At 39.2% G+C, this 8,214-nt stretch overlaps 1 non-coding gene across 1 annotated transcript; it reads right to left on the reverse strand.

The window, feature by feature from the left end:
* Nucleotides 1-1,124: 1,124 nt before the first annotated feature.
* LOC122096808 lies at nt 1,125-1,231 on the reverse strand. Its single transcript, XR_006145403.1, has one exon. It is a non-coding gene; the product is annotated as a U6 spliceosomal RNA (small nuclear RNA).
* Between the last annotated feature and the right edge of the window lie 6,983 nt (nt 1,232-8,214).

The raw sequence follows: 8,214 nt of genomic DNA on the forward strand, positions 1-8,214 counted from the left end.
CACACACTTATTCACGTCAGTGTTTTGCATTAATTTCTTAGTTAATGATATTATATGGGTATAATAGGGGAAATAAACTCTTCCATCTCAGAACATTTTTATATGTATTTTATTGTTAAAATACCGTACAGAGGGGTTTCAGTTACATGAGCAAGTTAATGAGTCCATTTCCTCTCAGGCATTGTTTTTTCCCCCCACCATCCCTTCCCTCACACCTCTACAAGTACACTCCCCTTCATCCCCCCCAACCCCACCTAAATTGTAAAGTTCAACTTTCAACATAGTGTCTTGTGCATCTCATTGTCACAATGGGTCGACCAGTATTCCTAGTTAACCATTTTGTTTCTTCTTTCCCCTCCCCAATTAGCTAAGTGTATATACAAGATTCAGGTGCACCAAAATCAAATACAGTGAAAACAGAGGTTATACTGTGGGCGAGGAACATATAAAGAAACAATAAAACACATCGTACATTATAAATACGTTTGAAATAATAGCATGCAAGAAAAAACCCCACTTGTGTACTTACTTTGGGGGTCATTTCATTTAACATCATCTTATCTGGTCATATGCACATAGCTTTTGACCTTTTCTGCTTATCCCAGACATATATTATTTATTGCAAATAAGGGAAACCATGGGACCTATGTTTCTTTGGACTTGGCTTACTTCACTAATATAATTTTTTCCAAGCCTTTCCATTTCCTAACAAATTGAGCAATGACATTCTTTCAGATGGAGGTATAGAATTCCTATTTACACACACACACACACAATGGAAATCAATCAATCTATCTATCTATTTATCTATCTATAACATTTTCTTGATCCATTCATGTACTGAGAGGTATCGATGTTGGTTCCATATTTTAGCTATGGTAAATAATGCTGCAATAAATATAGTAGTGCTGGTAGTTTTAGTATAGTCTTGTTTGTGATCATTTGGGTAAATGCCCAGAAGAAGTATTGTTGGGTCATAGGGGAGCGCTATGTGGAATCTTGTGAGGAACCTTCATACTGCTGTCCAAAGTGGCTGAACAAGTTTACACTCCCACCCAAGAATGCAGTAGGGTTCGAATGCAGTAGGGTTCCCTTCTGGCCACATCCACTCCAGCGTCTGTTGTAAAAATATGGAACACCTCATGAGTTTGCTTGTCATCCTTGCACAGGGGCCATGGTAATCTTCTCTGTATCATTTCAATTTTAGTGTATGTGTTGGCGAATTGAGCACAGAACATTTTTTATATATAAAGTGTAATTGATTTTCTTAAACTAAACAATTCAACAAAAAGTAAGTTCTAAAGAATTGTTGTGAAATTTTAGAACCATGTATTTCTTATATAAGCACACATTTATGAATAAATCAAGATTGACATGTCACAAACAATATAATTCCAGATATTTGTTGTTCAAGGGATGTGTAAGAGGAGGAATTCAATTATTCTATACAAGGCACCTCTCATAATGAACATTGAAGCAAGTGTTAAGGTTTGTTAAAAGTTTTAATGTTTTAAATATTTTTAATTTTGGGAATTTGCTTATATATATGCCAAAATTAAGACTGTATGACAGGTCATAAAACTTTTCCATAAAGTATTTAAGATTTATTGTAGCAGCATATACTACTAAGTGTGTACATTTCAGAGTTTATAGAAATTTTACTAATGAGAATTTGCAAAGTCTTTGTGTAAAGAAGCAGAGTGAAGAGTTAAGACTTTGTTAATTCCACAGTTTCTGTTAAAACTTTAGGGCTTCCTTACTTTATAGGTTAGCGAGGAACAAATGATGATATAAGCCATATACAGATGATATGAGCCATAATTAATAATCTTAATGGGAAACTTTAAAGACTACTCATAGCCTATAAAACTCTGAAACTATGAAAAAATAGTAAAACCTAATATGTAGTATACTTCAAATACTGGAAACACTGGTAATTGTTTCATTTTTCATTTATTAATCATTAATATTTAATGATTGGTTTTGTTTATTGTAGCATTGTTTTCCTTGTTGTAATATAATACAAGTTTTTATAAGTCGTCATTAGGAGGTACTTTGAGAATGTTACTGGGATGGCCACACCATGTTTTATAGGTGCATATGAATTTACAAAGAGCAAAATTAAGAACAAAATATTCATTAAAATTTTTCTCAAGTAGAGTCTGAATCAGGAGTGTTAAGTGTCCACAGCTAAAATCTTAGCCCTAGGATGAAGCAGCCGTATTACAGAGTTGAGGACACAAAAGTGAGAGATAGTGTTTTTTTGTTTTTTGATTTTGTTTTTGTTGGTCGTGGGGCTTGAACTGTTTGGCCTGGGTGCTTTCCCTTAGCTCTTCAGCTCAAGGCTAGTGCTACCACTTGAGCCACAGGACAACCTTTGTCTTTTTCTACTGATGTGGTACTGAGGAATCAAACCCAGGGCCTCATTCATTCTAGGCAAGCACTCTACCACTGAACCCCCTTCCCAGTTCCTGAGAAAGTATATTTTAAAAAGTCATCTAAAGAACATTTGCTTTCTGCTTTGGCTTATATAATGATATACATGAATATCTTTTTTATATTTTTGTGAATTGTCATACTTCTAAATTTATATTAATTTCAGGCACTTTATCCTTTTCAAAGTCATGAAATATCTCTAAGAATTTGTTTCTGTAAAGACTGTTTTTGCATTTATAATTTCTTCTGAGTCACCTTTATTTTTTATCAAAATTACTTTATATTTTATATTGATGGGTTTTCACACATCAAATGCCTTCAAATGTATATATGTATTAAGGTTTGTATCCTGTCAATAAATGTGTAGAACACAATTATACCACTGACAAAAGATGATTTGCATTTCATTTATGTGCTTTTGGACTTGGAGAGTGACCTTAGGTGTGTCAACACAAGTAGAATCAGCATGAAACAAGCCAGCATTTCTTTATTTAAGATACAAGGAAAGGATACAGGTTGATCCATTGTAACAATAGGATGTACAAGACACTCTGTCAGAGGGGGGTGGAAGGAGGAGTTGAGGAGGTGTAAAGGGAAGGGATGGTAGAGGAAAAACAAGAGGGGTTAACAATGCTCAATAAGAAATGTACTCATTTCCTTACTTGTGTAACTGTAACCCCTCTGTACAGTATCTTTACAATAAAAGTATATATTAAAAAGATACAAGGAAAATTTCTGTACTTATGGGAAGTTATATTTGACATTCAATATCAGTAAGGTATTGTGTTTAGGATGACAGGCATATTAAAATTTTGGATACTCAAATTCTCTACAAAAATAAATATATTATTTACATTAGAAACTGCCCACAATCTAGTGCAGTATAATTGCTATGAGAAATTTTACCGCATTCTAGGTTTATAACGGAAAGTAAATGTATATGCAATATCAACAGATATGAATTTTTTCAGATAATTTTTGTCTGCATTTTGTGGATGGAATTGGGAGAGCAATTTTAAAAAGCACAAATTTCATCACCAAGAGCTGTCCGCAAAACATAACAAGTTTCTAATACAGCAAAATTGAATGAATGGTTTGGAACTACAAGAAGTACTTGAATTGACACATTATCAGAAAGTGTAACCAGGCAAGCACTTTTATTTTTAAATTTTTGGGGGTGGTCCGGTCGTGGGCCTGAACTTTGGGCCTGGGAGCTGTCCCTCAGTTCTTCAGCTCAAGGTTAGCACTCTACCACTTGAGCCACAGAGCCCCTTCCGGCTTTTGTTTCCTGCTTATGTGGTGTTGAGGCATCGAACCCAGGGCCTCATGCATGCAAGACAAGCGCTCTACCACTGAGCCACCTTCCCAGCCCCTAGGCAAGCACTTTTAAGAAATGCAGCTACTAGATTTCTCATTGAGGGCTTTCATAACACTTTGTGAAATACAAGTCAGAACCTCATTGAAGACTAGACAGTTTTCCCTCACCTTTCTGTCAAGCTCAGTTATTATCAATCAACATATAGCTAATCTTGAATAATCCTCTAATAAGAAAATGTTGATGGAGTGTTTATATGCAGAAAAGCTCGGAAGGCTAACTTTTTCCAATTGGCCTGAATGGTTGAGCCCCACCCTATTATCCCAAGTCCATACGGACTCCAGGCATAATTCCAGGTATGTGTGAACACCTTTGATGGGCAGGGAGGGCAATCTACCTAGGCCCAGTTGTAAACACCCCATCTCAGACCCAACTGAAAGTCCTCCATCTTTCTTGACCTAGGGGCTTTTCATTAACCTCTACCTCCTTGATCAGATATCCTATAAAACACTGATCCTGTGCCAGCTACCTCACACAACCTCAATCCTGCTGGAAGGGCTGTGCCCCTGGCTGTTCCTCAATAAAGAGTCCTTTCTGTTGGTGATCAAGTCAGGCCTATTCCTTTTCCGTTCTCCTCCATTTTCCTAACATATGGTGCTGACACCCAGGAGATAAAAAGCACCAGGAGTAACTAGGTGCCCTCTGCCAAGGGGCCACCCACCTCCTTGCCACCTCTCACGGAGCCTTTCTGCTACCTTCCTCCTCCTTCCAAGGCTTTTCTTCATCAGAAGCACAGAGCCCTCTGAGCTTACTTTGGGCTAAACAGACACCTGAAAAACCTCCCAGCCTTTGCTTTTGTAAGCAGTGCAAACAGTGGATGGCCACGCTGCTGTGGCTTGAGGTATTATTGCCCCTCTGCGTAAGCTCAGAAAAGGCCTTATCTCTCCCCCTATTCTCTATCCTTTACCCTGTCCCTGGACTCTGATCTCCAGGCAGGAGGCTCTTCGCTGTTTGACTGGCTTCACCCAATACCTAAGAGCCTTCAGGACAAGGTAACTGACATGGACACCAGGAGGGCAGGACTTCCTCCCTTCTTTCTTGTCTGTGGGGTCCAGAGACTCCAGAAGTCTCTTCTTTCCTTATACCCTTATACCCTTTAATAAGGACCTTTGGGGATGCCCTCTCTTAATTATTGGGATCCATCCGTCTGGCTTCCCAAAGCACCAGCGTTGCCTGTAGCATCAGGACAGGCTCCATAGTCCTACCAAAATTTCCAAATTGTCTCCCAGAGACACCCCATTGGCATGCCTGCTGTCTACACTTAAGACTCTGGGCTGACTGATTTACAGTCATAAAAAAACAAAACTGACTTGTTTTTATTCCAAAATCTGGTCTCATTACCATGGCACTGCTGACCTAAATTCAGAACCTTAGGTTTTACTCTTGCTGATTTAAACAATTCTCCAATGAAACTGGGTGGAGTCTGAGGTCCCCTAAACCTAAGCCCTCCTCAAGCTCTGCTCCAGAAAATCCTCCCTTTGCTTGTTCTGTTCAGTCCACCAATCCTTCTCTGACCTCCACTCCAGAGGGCTCCCTCTCCACTCTCCTGCCTTGCTCACCAAGCCCTTCTCTGCCAGGAGCCACCCAACGTTTCCTCTAAAAAAGTAACTCCTTATCTTGTAGCAACTCAATCTGTCTCTCTCCCCCTCTCCATTTCCCTCTATCTCTCTTTTCTTTGATGACCTCCATCACAAAAGAACCTTTTCTCCTTCCTTGCTCTTCTAACTACACTCTTGGTATTTGCAGTTGGTCCATATTCTCTAGGCTAAAACTGTGTCTGTTTCAAGCAAACTCCTTTTTCTGACCCCGGTCTCTGTGCCTGCCTGTCTGCATGCTTGTGTAGCTGACACAAGGTGGGGGTGGGCATAGGCCTCCAAAGGTAAAACAACAAGCTATGAGTCCTGTTAAAAATCCCTCTAAACAAACCCCTCCATACTTATATATTTCTCAACCCTCTTCTATGGCTAATACACCTTCTTTCCTTCCAGCCCATAATTAAATGGTCCTCTGGTCTGGACATTTCGTTAATCTGTTACTGACAGAGGCTGGCTGACAAACACACTGAGGACATCCTCTGTCTTTTGCTGCTCTCTCCCTTTACCACCCTGAAATCCCATAGTAGAAACAAGCCAATCCTTCTTCTCTTAGGGACTTAGACAATAATACAGTCCTTTCCTCTTTCCTGAGTCCACTCACTTCAAAATCTAGATTCTTAATTTCTCCTCTAAATGGCTACCGAAGAAAAATCCCTCCCTCTCACTTCTTCCAATAACTTTATCCAATTATTCAAACACTAGCTTTTCAGTAACTTCATTATGCCACATCCTCCCTTTAAATGTCTTCATGGTTAAAAGTGCTATCTTTTCCCCCTTACAAACCTGTTCAACCACTTCCTCCCCCAATTCTCTCTACATGCCTTGGAAGCTGATCCTAGCAAGAGACAAAGACCACATGATGGGTTTTTCTTCAACCCCCACGCTTCCACCAACCTATCTCCTCTCTACTCTTCACTCTTCTAGTAGTTAAAATGTTCAATTTAAAATTCTAAACCACCTCATAACCAAAATTGATTTAAAGGGTTCCTTCTCTTGTTGTCAATGTTTGTTTAAAGGTGGAAATTCTGTTTGTCAAAATTTGCCTTGCATTTTGTTTGTTATTGCCTTGAACACATGGTTTTTATCATATTGGTCAAAACAATATCACTTTGCCATTGGAATTCCAAAAAATCTCATGGCCGATTTTCATTTCTTTAAAAACCTACATGCCTTAAAACGTTTAAGTGTGTGTGTGTGTGTGTGTGTGTGAGAGAGAGAGAGAGAGAGAGAGAGACAGAGACAGAGACAGACAGAGAGAGAGACAGAAAGCACGTTCAACATAATCTCATTATAATACATAAAAACTGTGCAAAAATTATCTTCTTATAATTCTTTGTAGTGATATTTCTCAACAAATGTCCTGTTTGTTATAAGAAAACATCTTTTTCAAGGGTAGTAGTAAAAGTAGTGAGACTCAGCTCAGCTCCTAGCCAGCTGTGAGGATAAACACTGGTAAGGAGGTAAAAATTTTCTAAAAATGTTTGTTCCACATATTTGTTTCTGTCAGAAAATTTGAGTATGTAGAAGATGGTATGAATATGCCTTAAAAGACAGTTTATAAGTAAAAGTTTGTATGTAATTGTTGGCTGTGATTTACATTAAAACTATCATGTCATTCTCTATGTCCATCTAAAGTCAAGTGTCTTAACCAATTTTTGTATAAATTTGTAAGCAACAAAGCAGGAGATTTGACAATTCATCCGAGGGACAGATTCTGGCCAAGATCTTGCTTGGACTATCCTACCTCCACCATGGTAGATTGGACTTCTGCCTGACTCCATCACACAGCTGATTCTTGGTAAAAGACTGCTTTAGATTTACAAAAACTAAGACTCCTGGAAAACTCTCTGAAAACATTTCCAAGCCTGACCTGAGAAAGCCAGCTGCATTGTTATGGTGTTAAAACATGTGTAGGCCAGGACAGCCTCTTGTAAAATTGGTTATCAGGTTTTCCAGGCATCCAAGCTATGCTCAAACTCTCATCTCATCAATTGAGTTTTGTCATTGTAGAGTTCTGGCAAGTATTTGTTGATCAATTCTTGACAGGATGCATGTAAGCTCTACTTGTTCCCATTAATCTCTGGTTGCTTTAATTGGAAATAATAAAAGATTTTTGTGGCAAATATTGCAGTTCAAAGCCAGCCTGGGCAGAAAAATCCCTCTGAGACTCTATAATCAGCAAAGAGCCAGGCTGGAAGCAGGCTCAAAAATTAACGAGCCAAAGGCTAAAAGTGGCCCTGTGACTCAAAGTGGTAGGGTGCTAGCTTTGAGCTGAAGTGCTCAGGGAATGCCCTCAGGCCTTGAGTTCAAAGCCTATATCTAAGCCACAAGCACCTACACGTCCAGGACAAGGTGGAAAAGAATAAGAGGATATGATGTCACATCAGCCACTTCGTGCCTACCTTTTCAAAATTAACCAGAGCCAAGCGGTCAATAGACACAAGTTGAGAAGCTTGTCCATCTACTGTCGGTATCTGTCTAACTTCCAACTGGACAGGAATTTACATTCTTGCCTTTGTTACCTGCTATTGATAGGAAATGATCAAGGTCTCACACGAGGCCCTTAACTTCTCCAATCCAGGCCTAACTTCTGACTGGTTATGGGCTCATGATACAAATGGAACATTTATGGCTTGTGCCCAGGGTGTGTTTTCCTGTGTCACTCATATGAACTAGTCCTGGCACCTTGTCAGCCTTTTGACTGATCTCATCATTTTCAAGTTTCTCTCTAACAGGATAACAGCCCTCACTCAGGATCTGGGACCAAGTCAAGGCCATCCTATTACTGCAGGCAACCAGAGGCTTTGC

Source organism: Dipodomys spectabilis, unplaced genomic scaffold (genome assembly GCF_019054845.1).
Source record: "Dipodomys spectabilis isolate Male_0828 unplaced genomic scaffold, ASM1905484v1 ptg000391l, whole genome shotgun sequence".
NCBI lineage: Eukaryota > Metazoa > Chordata > Mammalia > Rodentia > Heteromyidae > Dipodomys > Dipodomys spectabilis.